This window comes from Acomys russatus, chromosome 30 (assembly GCF_903995435.1).
Source record: "Acomys russatus chromosome 30, mAcoRus1.1, whole genome shotgun sequence".
NCBI lineage: Eukaryota > Metazoa > Chordata > Mammalia > Rodentia > Muridae > Acomys > Acomys russatus.
The window spans coordinates 3,662,735-3,676,599 of record NC_067166.1 but is presented as its reverse complement, the minus strand read 5'-3'; positions in this window follow the sequence as shown (position 1 = coordinate 3,676,599).

The window sequence follows — 13,865 nt, the reverse complement described above, 5'->3', positions numbered from 1 at the left end:
TTGCATGTATGCTATACCTGTCTCGGGTGTGTAATATTAAACCAACAGTTATCCTAATCAGAGATTAGTTGTGACTCTGAGAATTCTGTTCAGAAGTATTAAAGAAGGCATTAAGGAAACATGGCCGAATGGCTGATTTAACAGAGCGTGTGTTCACTTGTACATCCATCTCCTTCTCTTTCTTGTAATCATACTGTTGAATCGCTTAAGTTAATTTAAGTTGGAAGGAATGAATTATCCTGGAATCAGCTGTTCTGGAACGATGTTGGAATCTACTCCTCTACTTGATTGGCAACAGAATTCCATCTCTTTGATCTTATGGCGCTCCAAAAGCGAACACATACTGTCCAGCAGCTCCTCCTTGAAGTTTCTCAGCAAGACACTACAGACCAATAGCAACCGCTAGAACATGGTCATGTCTGAGGCAGCTTCCAAGAACATAGGGCATACCTTTTGCATTAGACAGCAAAGTCTATGAACCCAGGTTTGATCTCAGACACATTTTTAAACCTTGAAATTATCTTGCATGTTATTTTTTTATACTTTTTGTTTGTTTGTTTGAGAAGGGGTTTCTCTGTGTAGCCTTAGCTGTCCTGGACTGACTTTGTAGACCAGGCTGGCCTCGAACTCACAGCGATCCATCTGCCCCTGCCTCCCAAGTGCTGGGATTAAAGGTGTTTGCCACCACCGCCCATAGATTTATAATATTAAGTTGTTAAGAGAAATCATGTTTTATTGTTTTAAAATGTAATAAAGGTAGGAGAGCAGTTAGAAACATATGTGTATTTCAGTCTTGTTAATGAATCAAAATATACTTAGTAACCATTGAGTACAGAAGAATATTTTCATTGCACCAAGAGCCTAGTGCACTTCACTGAATAGTCCATTGATTTTCATGAACACTTTGTTTTATGGAAGAAAAGACAAAATTTCTTTTTTTATGTAAAAACTTATCTTTCATAATGGGAAATTTTTATCAGTTATTAACCTGTTAATAAAGCTGTTCAACTCCACCCAGCAGGGGATCAGGTCAGATGCTGTGACTCACTGCTGGATTCTGGGTGGAGTGGTGGAGTGCTGAGAGCGGTGTGGAAAGTAGGGGAACAGAAGGACTCACAGGGTTCAGGAGCCCCACAAGGAGACCATCAAGGCCAGCAGATCTGGACCAGGACGACCTGCACAAACTGTTGAACCAACCAAGGACAGTGCATGCAGTGAATCTAGAGCCCTTGTTCAGATATAGCCGATGGATAGCTCATTCTCCACGGTTGTGGGGAGAGCGGGGACTGCCTTGACATGAACTGCGGTGCCCCCGATTTGATCACTTCCCCTTGGAGGAGAGGCCCTGTAGGAACACAGAGGAAAGGGAAGCAGGCTATCAGGATGAGAGCAGATAGTCTGTGGTCATGTGGTGGGGGAGGAGGTCCCGTTCTGTCAGAAGTCTAGGGGAGGGGAATAGGGCAGAAGAGGGAGGGAGGGTGGGAACCAGAAGATACAAGTGAGGGGATAGCAACCAGGACACAATCTGAATGGATTATAGTAAACTGAATTTTTTTTTAAAAAACAAAAAATGTATTGAAGAAAGTTTATGTGGGATTGTATACTTTTTGATACTAATAATCAGGCATAAAATAAAGACATTGTTAAATTTCTTGACAATTTCTTTACTAAAATCAAGTATTTATAAATAGAAGTCTCATGGGATTTCTTCACAAGGATAAAATAAACTTCAGGAAAGTTTTAAACTGACACACAGACAGAATGTGTTCTCTCAAGTCGTGCTTAATTACTTTCAGTGTTATTGAGAACATTTATTTCTTTTATATTTACACATTACTCTACGGCACAATGCTTACCTAGCTAGGAAGGTGTTTTATACTAATGCAAAAGCTGTTTTGCCTATAGTCACATACCAGTGATTCTACAGAAATATTTGCTTTTAATTTTAAGGAGCATTTGAAAAGTAAATATTTTAAAGCATAAGTCAAATCAAATTCAAAACACAAAGCCTTCTCCCTGTGTTGAAACCCTTTTGAGGATATGTATCTCCTTCCCACTCCCACTGTTTGTCAAAACTTCACGGTATTCTCATATCTAACTACACTTGCTACAGCTAAAATTAGTAAGTCCTGAATATTTAACATTTGTGCTACTTTGTCATATACTATAACAAATCATGAGTAACATATGAAAAAGATCTCTCTAATAACAAATGTAGGTGAGAAATCCTTAGAAGAAAAGAAACGTAACAAGTTCAAATATGAAGATTGCATAAAAAGTGCCTATGAATATAATGTTTATATTTTTGAAAGCCTTTTTTTGCTATTAAAAATACAGTTAATATTGAATCTTGGAATTTTATCTTAAGATTTAAAATTTTGCCATTTATTATTTTTAATCAGTTCATAAAGAACAGAGCTAAACTTTTAGGTTAATTTGATATCACTTGAAATCTTTTTTTCTTAATTTTGAAAATATCTTTCTAGTCAAATAGTTTTAAACTGTCACAAATCTGAGAAGTTATTTTTTTTTTTTAGCTTGGTGTTATTTTTTGACTATTCAGTTAAAATTTCTTGCATAAAGAAGAAAAGAAAGCTAGTAGCTTTCTCTACAGAATGGGTGCTTATCTGCCTTCGGTAAGAATTCACACTGGGACCAAGATGGCCTGCTGGTCACTCAGCACATTGTCCCCATTTTCTCAGGGGTCTATAACATATTCACAGTGTGTAATGTTAGACTGCTGGTGTCACGATAAACGAGCAATGTTTCACATATGTGTAACTAATACTTTAGGGAATATTAGGAAATAGAAGGAGCCAAGGCTTTATCAGGCAAGGAGCCTATTAGGCATTTTGTAAGTAAGCAATTAAGTCTTAGACAGCTCACGGTACAGAAAGCACGGTTCTCATGTATTCCTGCCAGAGCTTTCCTTTCAAGGTGAAATAGACAATTTGCTGTTTACAGTGTGTACTTTGGCCTTAAGAAAGGTCTTCTGTATACCACATCGAAAAGTATTCAGGCCTTCATTATGACTCTTAACAGGGAGAGAGAGGGGGAGGAAAGGCTGTCTCCTCAGGACAGGAGAGGACTGCACAGGCCTATGCATGTCTATAGATAGCAGACAACCTTGCTGGCTCTGACCTCAGCATCTCAGCACAGACAGGCCTTTGTTACCCAGACTTGTGCCAGCTGCTTTTAACTCTTTGATGAAACAAAGACAAAATCAGAGGTAAACCAACAAAATTCTATTTATTTGGGAGTCTCTAAATTTGGTACAACTGAAAAGAATTTTGATCTGTGTGCACATGCAAACACAAACACACACGCACACACACACACACTCAAACATACAAACACAAACACACACACACAAACACAAACAAACACATACAAACACACACACACACACACAAACACAAACACACACAGACAAATTAATGGTTTCAGGAGAACAGACTACATAGTTTAGGATCACCTAATTTCTCTGACAACAAGGAAAAAAAATAAATCACTATATAGAAAGAATTGTCTTTTTTTTTAATGGAGGAAGTAGTAGCAGCATTGGGGGAGGCATGGGCAGGCAGATCTCTGTGAGTTCAAGGCCAGCCTGGTCCACAAGGCAAGTCCAGGACAGCTACACAGAGAAACACTGGCTCTAAAAAGAAAATACAATAAATAAAAGAAGAGAAGTGGTCATATGGTGAGGGAAGACTCCCCATTGGTCAGAGGGCTAAGTGAGGGAGGGTGAGAACAGGAAGATAACTGCCAGGGAATTACAATCCAGATGTATGTGATAAATTATAATAAAAATAATAAATTTTAAAATATTTTTAAAGAAACAAACAAAAAGTTTACATTTTTAACTCAATCTTTTTATTAAATATTTATTTTATACATATACATTGATATTATTGTACATATGTACAATAAAGTGACCAAAGCAAGACCAATCATACAACAATGAGGAACTATATAAATGTTACGTTCTAAGTGTTTTAGTTGTATTTAGCAGCCTTGAAGAAAACATCTTTCCTATCTTGTGTGTCTAAAATTCTGAAAGCAAATCAATTTCTATCATATCTAGTCATTATCAACTTAAAACATCTATCTACACCTAAAAACATCTTAACCCCTAAACAACTAAGGTTAGTTGTAAAACTAAATTACCTGGTCTTCAACTCCACTGGGGACTTGAAAAGGAATAAACTTGATTACCTGAGTATGCCAGGAGTGCAGGTTAGTAGCTTTCCAAATGAGAAGATGACAGAGACAGTTTGCTACCTGAACAGTCATCCAAAACTCTCTATAACATTGAAGCATTATATTCAGCCTTCTGTCCCAATATATCTGACAGACATATTTGTGAAGCAGGAGCTGTTGAGGACTTGCTTACTGTGTCTTGGCAGAATTTGGCCATTGACTCTGCCTGCATCCAAGCTTGCCCATTTTCAGGCAGAATTGTGTCTATGGTAGAAATGAGAACATCTATAAATCTTCATTGATGCCATATGAAGAATGACATCTAATAATAATTCACTGGGGTTCTGTAGCCAACAAGAAGCATTGTCTATGCCTAGACATTCATGTCTCAGCCAGTCTCAGAGCTCTTCCCATATAGTGGCATTAGCTTATTCTGCAGTATAAAGTCTTCACACTCCAGTTGTATCCCCCTCTCTCATCCCCTTTACCTTCATCCCCTAGTCCTCAGAGAGGGAATCCCTCCTCCCCCAACATCTGACCTCATCCTATCAAGTCTCATCTGTACTACCTGCAACCTCTTTCTCTGTAGCCTGGAAAGGCCGCCCTGCCAGAGGGAAGTGATCAAAGTTCGGTGGCCTGACTCCATCTCTGAAGTAGTTCCTACTCTCCACATTGTGGGACCCATATACTTGGTATTAATGTCTTTTTCTCATGCCACAGCTATGTTGGAATATTCCGGAGTTGCTGTTGTAGGATGCCTGGACTCTAGTGGAGACATATTATTTTCCTGGCTGTTATTGAATGTGTTCTTAAGCTAGCATCAATGATTCTGGGTTTGGGATGATTACAGGTCTAGGTACTGATTTCTGGATTTTCCTTTGTTGAATGTGTGTTTTGTTACTTGGTTTATGTTGTCTCTCTAGATTTTAGGAGGGCATGAGGGTTGTATATTGCTTGTTTACTGCGGCTCAGGGGATGTGTTCATAGGGAATGCCTCCTGGTGTTGGAGGCTGGGATAGCAGGAGGAGTTGGGGAGAGAAGAGTTGTGGAAGAAGGTCTTTGTGATCAGTTGAGGGTGGGGTCAAAAAATGAAAGATTTCCTGCTACAGAGACTGTAGGCATGACACTGAGGGATTGGACCTCAGGAGCAGTAGGAGAGGTGGGGTCTATTTTCAGCCTACTTGTTGCTCTTGGAGGAGTGGCTTTTGATTTAGGAGGAGGGTACTGATAGGGTTGGGCCTGGGGCAAAGCAATGAGTTGGGGAATGAAGTTTAGGCAGGGATGACATGTGGAATCCACAGGAGGTGGGAGTAGGTGGACTGGGACAGCTCCGAAGGGTGTTCTTCTAGCAATGAAACTGACGTTGTGTCTAAGGGAACAAAAGAGAAAAGAGAAGGCGCACAGGCAGCCTACAGGTTTCCTGCAGGAGTATTTTGTGGGTTAGCAGAGCCTGCCTTCCAGAGTTGGAGGTGGAATAAAAGGACCAAGTGGGAGGAAAGGAGGTTTTGAGGGAACGGACTGATGGTCCGCAGGAGTTGAGGAGGTGAGGAAGGAAGGCTGCAGCTGCTCTTCTGTCAGAGCCAGGGGAGGAGAGTTGGAGCCTGAACCTGGGGAAACAGAGACACGTTTTCATTACCCATTCACTGAAGGACGTTTACATTGTTGATATCCCCTAGCTACTATAAACAGAGATGCCATGAACATGGCTGAGCAGTCATCTGTGGGATAGCATGTTGAATCCTCTGGGCATGTGCCAAGGCTTGGCATTACCGAACCATATGGTAGATTTACTTTTAGCCTTTTGAGGATTCTAAACACTGACTTCCAAAATGGCTGGACCAAGTTGTAATCCCACCAAGAATAAATTAGGGTGTATTTTTATTAATTTAATTAATTAATTTATTTATTTATTCTGAGACAGTGTTTCTCTGTGTAGTCTTGGCTGTCCTGGACTCGCTTGATAAACCATGCTGGCCTCGAACTCACAGAGATCCACTTGCCTCTGCCTCCCAAGTTCTGGTATTAAAGGCGTGCACCACCACTGCCTGGTGTATTTTTTATTTTTAACAGAAATTTTATTGAAATTAAGATGGAACAATTAGAGTAGGATTTCTGGCCAGTGAAGTATATCTATCCGGCAACACTTGGGTGTTGACCTGCACTTCTGCCATATATAGTTTTTATAAGGATGTTAAAAAGTTGAAGTTGGGTCCCTTTGCTTTCCCAGCAAATGCTACTAACAATTAAACCATTTCCAAGTCCCTATCTTTCCTTTGATGGGTGGTTTTCTTCATTTTTTTCATGTGTACAATTCAGTAAATTACATTATTTCTGTTTATCCAACTTTAGGGGGTGAGGGTTTTGCAAGTATCTTAAGTTCCCAGATTACCACAGTTTACATGGAATACTGGCATTTGCAAGCTTTGAATCTGACTATTCAGAATCAATTAGTAAAAAAAAATATCCAAACACTCAACCATAGACAAGATAAGACCTAGGAGAAACTGGGGGAATGGAAATAATATGATCAAAATATATGTATGAAATTCTCAAAAAATAGAGAAAACATAAAAACTTAATTGTTTTGAAAAAAAGAAATTAACTTGACTGATTATAGTTTATGAAATATTATTTGATGATCAATGAAAAATAAACTGAACATATATTTGTCATGCTAGTTTACATTGTACATGTGTAATTTATAGTCATGGTGATTAAGCCTTAATTGTACATAATTGCATGCTAAAGTCATTTTCAGACTGTATACAAACATACCGATTATATGTCATATATATAGGCAAATTATAAATTCATGTTGAAAAATGGTCATGGCATAAAGAAAGACCATATGTGAACTAAGACAGGCTACAGTTCAAAGATAGGTTTATAGGGCAATTGTGGGTTTTGTTGTGGTTGTTTTTACTTAACTGTCTGAGAAATACACACACTATATTCATCCACTAGAGAGTGTTAGACCTACCAGGGGCCACACAATTAAAAAAAAAAAACCTAACTTTCCTCCACCAGAAGCTGTCATTTACCTGAATCTTCTCAGCTGGGGTGGGACTCGGTCCAAAGTCTCCCTTCCGGTTAGGATTTGCCTTGTTTGCGGCTGTGCAGATCTTATGCACGTTGTCACAGTTTGTCTGAGTTCACATATGAAACTGCCCTACTGTGTCTAGAAACCACTATTTCCTCACAGTCATCCGCTGCCTCTGGTTCTTCCGCTCTTCTTCCACTCTTGTGCAGAGATCCCTAAGGATTGACAAGAAGGGGTCTCCAGTATAGAACTGGTCACTCCCCAGTCCCTTATTATTCTTATTTGATTGCCTCTTGGTGTCTGTTTTTATTCCATCTACCACAAAAGAGGTTTCTCAGACGTGTTAGTCTGTGACTATAACAAGAAGCAGGTGGGAGATGGTTTAACACTAGGTTTATTTAGTGTAGTAATAGTAGGAGGCCTCTCCTATAGTCTGTGACGTGACTTGCCACAGATTCTCAGTCCTGTACCACTGCCATCTTGAGTACTGGATCATAAGCCTAACCAAACTCTGGTTTTTTTTTACCCCTATGCCATCCATGCCATTATCACATCAGTGGACATGTCTTTTTGGGCAGGTAGTTACTGTTGCTCAGGGCATTCACATATGGGTAAGATGTGATGAGTACTTTTCTGCTCTGGTAGTATGCATTGTGCCCTCCAGAACTGAGAGCTCTAACTAGGAGGCGTGGATATTTCTTATTACAACCGGTATGATTTCTCTTCGTTCTAAAGCTCAAATAGTTGGTGTTTTTGGCAATAAAGCTCTGGAGAGTAGTTGTTAAGGGCCTACGGGACCACATTGCCTACAGCTCAGAGAGAAGTAGCCCACTTCTGACATTGGGCTTTTATTTGTCAGCCTAGTAGGGGGACTGTTGCCTATCACAGGGTGACTATTCAAACTCTTTTTAAAAACATATGTTTATTTTTAAACTTGAATTATTTCAATGATCTCAATATTATCTTTTATAACTAATAGTTATGTTTTTTTTCTTTGTTAAAAGGGTTAGATAACAAACTCAATATAAACATCAAAGCCTTCAAATTCACATAAGGCTCAAGAAATATGATACTGTTTTTCACATGAATACAATTTATTCCAAACAAAACAAAACTTTCAGTCAGTGATTTTTTTTTTGTCTGTTTCCTCGGAAACTAATACAAGAGAAGTCTCTAAACAGTCAATGACAGCAGGTAATATTAATACAATAATTCATAAAATTTTGGGGTATATTTCTAACCTAACAATATTACTATTTTAAACTCATTCATTTAATAAATTATTTTTAATAGATCTTTCTAAAATATCAGTTAGCCTATTACGTAAGTAACAGTATATATAAATTAGTGAAAGTCATCAAATAAATGATGGAAAAAACTTACAGTAGTTGATATAACCTTCTTATATAATGTTTATTTCACTATTGACTTCACTTTGCACTTCCAAGCTTTGCTTTATAAAAACTGTTCTGAATGAGACAGCACCCTCAGGACTTACGAGTATAATTTTCTGTCCAAATGTGTGATCAAGGTCCACAGCTTTCTCATATGACTGTATTTTATATTAAGACAATTATCTGCATAGTCAACATACCACGGACAATTTTACTAAATCTTAGCAGTGGGCAAAAGCCTAAAAGTGATGAGAATTGAAAGTAGAAAAGGTTTCTAGGACCCTCTGTATCCTTTTATTTTGCTGTTCTCCCATGCGTCTCTCATTTAGAGTCCCAATAGGATGCCTTCCCCTCTGTCCCAGTTTCCGGGTAAGTGAAGGCTTTCGTGGGACATGCCCCTTGGGCTAGTATGCAGATATAAGTGAGTATATACCATTTGATTCTTTCTGCTTCTGGGTTAACCCACTCATTATGATCATTTCTAGCTCAATCCATTTATCCACAAATTTCGGGAATTCCTTGTTTTTAATAGCTGAGTAGTATTCCATAGTGTATATGTACCACAGTTTCTTTATCCATTCTTCTACTGAGGGACACTTAGGCTGTTTCCATGTTCTGGCTATTATGAATAAGGCTGGAATGGGAGGATACAAGGGATGGGATAAACATTGAGATGTAACAAGAATAAATTAATAAAAAAAAATAAAATAAAAATAAAAAAAATTAAAAAAAAAGAAAGTAGAAAAGGGCTATAAAGATTCTTAAATCTATAAGCCTATGTATCTATTACTTCTATAATAACTATTTGCCCTAAACTTACAAAATACTAATTTTTAACAATAATGCAGAGTCTATTGTAGTGGAAGTTCTTGTTGTGTTATGTAAGCATGTTTTTGTTCTGATCCCAAATGTGGGATGTGAAACTGCCTTTAGCTTATCCACAGCTGATAACAGCCTCCTGAGAGCATGCATGGTCTTTGTCGGCTGGGAACTGCCTTGAGCAGGAGTATGGTCTTTGCTAGCTTCAAAACATGTGAGAGGGTATTAATAGGGGCCCAGAGAGAGAAAGTGAGAGAAGTCGCTTCAGGAAGCATACTGCTGTTTGTTTGTTGTTTGCTGCTGCTGAGGACTGCTAAAATCCCAACCATGAAGAGTGGACTGGCAGAGGCAGGCAGATCTCTGTGAGTTCAAGGCCAGCCTGGTCTACAAAGCAAGTCTAGGTCAGCCAAGGCTACACAGAGAGACCCTGTCTCGAAAAACCTAAGGAAGAAAAAAAAATCAAAGTCTAGAGCCTACATGTTGTTTCTTACAGTTTTCCTGGTCAAAGATGGGTTACATACAGCATTAATTACTAATGTGTGTTTGTGAAATCGAATTCTTTCTTCAGCTAGAGAGACAAGGTGATTATCTGTTATAAAATATGATGATTTGGTTGCTACAGGCTCATTAGATCTTCTGACAGTCAAACTTTAAAAAATTTAGAGAAGTATCTGAAAAAAATCATAATGTGGCAAAGAATATTGTAATTATGCAAAACCCACTTTCTATTTCCCCTGGCCGCTCTTATAATAATGTAGTTTCTCTGTTAAGAATCACATCTGCCTGTGGATGGAGAGCACTCCTCTCAAAGTCATCCCTAAACTCTCTGTAAAATCCTGACAAGAAGGGAATATCTTGTGATCAGACCTGTGCCTTCATTTCCCAAACCTGAGTGTTTGATGTATTCTCTCTCACATGTCGAGTTAGGGAAAATGAACACATACAAAAACAACGCATTTGGAGTAAATAAATTTTGCTTTACAAAATGTCAGTAAGCAGTTATTGGAAATGAACACTTTTACACTGCATCTTAGATCTATCCTTGGCCAGCTACACTTTGGCTGATGGGCCCATTCTGAGACCATAAACCTCAGCATGTCACCTTGGTTTCATTTAATTGTTACAAACAAATGCCTCCGGGAGGTAGGATTTTTACAAACACCTATTTTCTATATCATGCACACTATTTTCCTTCTCAGCAATAGACTGCTTCCTAATAATAATCTGTTTTGACAGAAGTTACATATAAATACTGTGTTAAATATTTTTAGTCATGAGGGAGTGTGGACATATGGGTACAGTGGTGTGGGCCTTGCCTAATCATATGCATTATACGATTTGCTATTGTTGGAAACCATCTTCCATTCGTTTGATAAGGCTTTTGCAAATTGGCAGATAGCATTTGGGATAAAATACACACAAGGTATTTACAATGAGAAAGAAAAAAAAAAAAAAAAAACTCCTCTGCCTTTTCTCTAGTGTAGAGCAATTTGTCAAGTAATTAGCCAACCTAATTAAATTTTTGTAGCACTAATCAAACGAATATGCTAAAATTTTCTTTGCACAGCCAGTTTGCTGTCTGCTTGCATTTAACTTGATGGTTTGAAAGGGGCCCTACTCTGTCTGCCACTCCACTTAATAACCTAATTTGCATTTTATATTGGTAAATCAAATTAAGCACCAGTGGCTTTTAGTATGATTGACTGTGGTCAGGCCTTTTCAGATGGGACTTTTTCACAGAAAATTAGGCACATTTTAATATGACTTGGGCTGTGCTTTCTGTGTTCAGCAAACTGCATTCACTCAGCTAATTAAAAGTGCCTGCCTCCTCCAGCCCCCCCCACATATGATAGATTTATCCAGCTGGTGTGTCCATTTTCTATTGTACAATATCTTGATGGAAGTATTTTTTTTCCTTAAATGTAAGATTGTCTAAGCAACACTTCAAACCGATTTGCATGAAATCTATAAACCGTACACTGTTATAACTGATTACTTTGAGAAGTGGGAGCAACTGTGTGCAAATGCAGGCCCACGAAAGGGGTTGCAGGTTTTAACTTATTACGGAACATCTTCAAACTTGGAAGTCCCTGTTCATTCTCACCTTATAGTGACTGATTGTGATGAATGATTCTGTATATTAGCATAAGGGAAATGTTTTCCATTGTTTATTTAGTTAGTTACTTAATTGTAAAAAAAACAATTTTTTTTTTTCAGTGAGGCAAACTAAAACAAGGGCAAACTTTAGAACTGCTCTCGGGCCAGTGAGAGAATCAGCTAATGATAACAGGCTGCCAGCCCAAAAGCCTATGCTCCATCTCAGGGATCCACTTGGAAAACTTGGAGGGAAAATAACTTGAGAAAATTGTCCTCTCTCTTCCAAGTGGGATCATGACATGCACGCAGACACATGCACGCGTGCACACACACACACACACACACACACACACACAGTAAATAAATAGATAGATATGTAAATATTTATATATCTTTAAAATAACATAAATACACATACTCTTAGCAACAGCTCAAAGAAAGCTCTCTTATAAGCTGAGCCAAAATTTGCTTTGAACAGAATGTTTTCAAATATCTGCAAGGTCATTCCAAACGCCATTAGTTTAGACTGAGCTGATTCTTTGACAAGTGGGTACAAGAGTCTTCTCACACCCACTGAACCACACCCTTCATCTTAGGATTGCTTTATAGTCACCCATGTGGCCACAGGCATCCACAGGAAAGGATGGGACAATGCACAGGTGCAGGATCTTTCACACAGGACCTGGTGAAATCCCATCTGAAAACCTAGAAGGAGATGGGGCTTGTTGGCTCACCACTGCCTCATGCTCCCGGTTTTCTTAACTAATGTTCATAGTAAGTGTTCTGACTAGGACCATGCTCCAGCTGTCTTAGAGCTGATCATTAAGACAAATAAACAATTTTAAAAAGAGAGAGAGAGAATTTAGATTATAAAATTGATGGTGTCCAACATGGTATTTGCCAGAGAAACATTTGGATTTTTCTGTTTTCCTTTTATTAAGGCCATGATACATTTGCTCGGAAACCTCAATCCATTCAAAAAATTGCATAATTCTGGAGGAAAAGAGGTTATAAGATGGTAGAACTTGGCTTAATTGGGGGGACATGTTTCAAAGCCCCTAATCTCGCAGACTTCTAGGGTTGCCCCTGCAGTCTGTGACACTTGCTTCACTGTAGAATGATGAATGCACTTGTAGAATTCGCTGTATCTGCCTCTACATGAAATACACAGCTACAACGCGCTCTGCTGTGTTTCCCAGGTGGTATTATTTTTTTCAGTGTCCTTGTATTCACATGAACTGCAGGCTAACATCCTTTCTAAATATTCAGACCAGAATAGAGTATTATGGTTTCTTTGATATCTTAATGTATAGTGATGAACGGCATCAAAACATGTGATGTCAGGTACGCCACACGTCACTACATCTTTTAATATGTTAAATGGCAGCACAATCTCACTTTTGTTATTACATGGCAGCACTTCGTCACATTCTGTCTTTAACATGCAGGTACAGCCATGCCCTGAAGGCTAGCGAATTAGACAGTTGACAACAACAATACTCACTTATAATTTACCATAATATTATCATTCTCTCTCTAGATCATGAGCACACAATCAGATATTTCAAAAAAAAAAAAAAAAAAAGTAATTGCTAACCATACAAATTTAGTAAAAATCTTTCATTTTTTAATTTCTTGGGCTTTTATAGTTGTTTGGGGTTTAAAAGACATAAATATGCCAATGGATCTAAAGTGACAATAGTATACAAAAATGTATAGATTGCTTTATCTAAGGGACAGTAGTACACAGGAATATACAGATTGCTTTACCTTGGTAATTTGAGACTACCAACTGTTCCGGGAGACAGTGCATTATGTTTTGTGGGTGGTTTTAATTTTATAATTTTTTAACAAAACACAATTAACAACTTCTCCACAAAATTTTGCTCTGAGGATAAAACCTCATGAAATGATAGTAAATTACAGTGTGCGGTGCACATGTGTGCGTGTGTATGTGGAGACCAGACTGGAAGCGAAATGTCTTTCTCTACTGATTCCTGCTTCCTTTTTTGAGACAGAATCTCTGGACCTGGAATTCACCAGTTTGGCATTTTTATTAAGGCGGAGGTAAACCCCAGCCTAGACAGAAAGCCATGGAAGAGAACTCACTAAAAAATGTGATAAGAGCCTGGTATGGTTGGTGGTGCATGCCTTTAAACCCAGCACTCGGGAGGCAGAGGTAGGTGGATCTCTGTGAGTTCATGTCCAGGCCTGTCTACAAACAGAGTCCAGGACAGCCAAGGCTGTTAGATAGAGAAACCCTATCTCAAAAAAAACTTTTAAAAAAGTGATTGAAAAAAAAAAAAAGGCTGAAG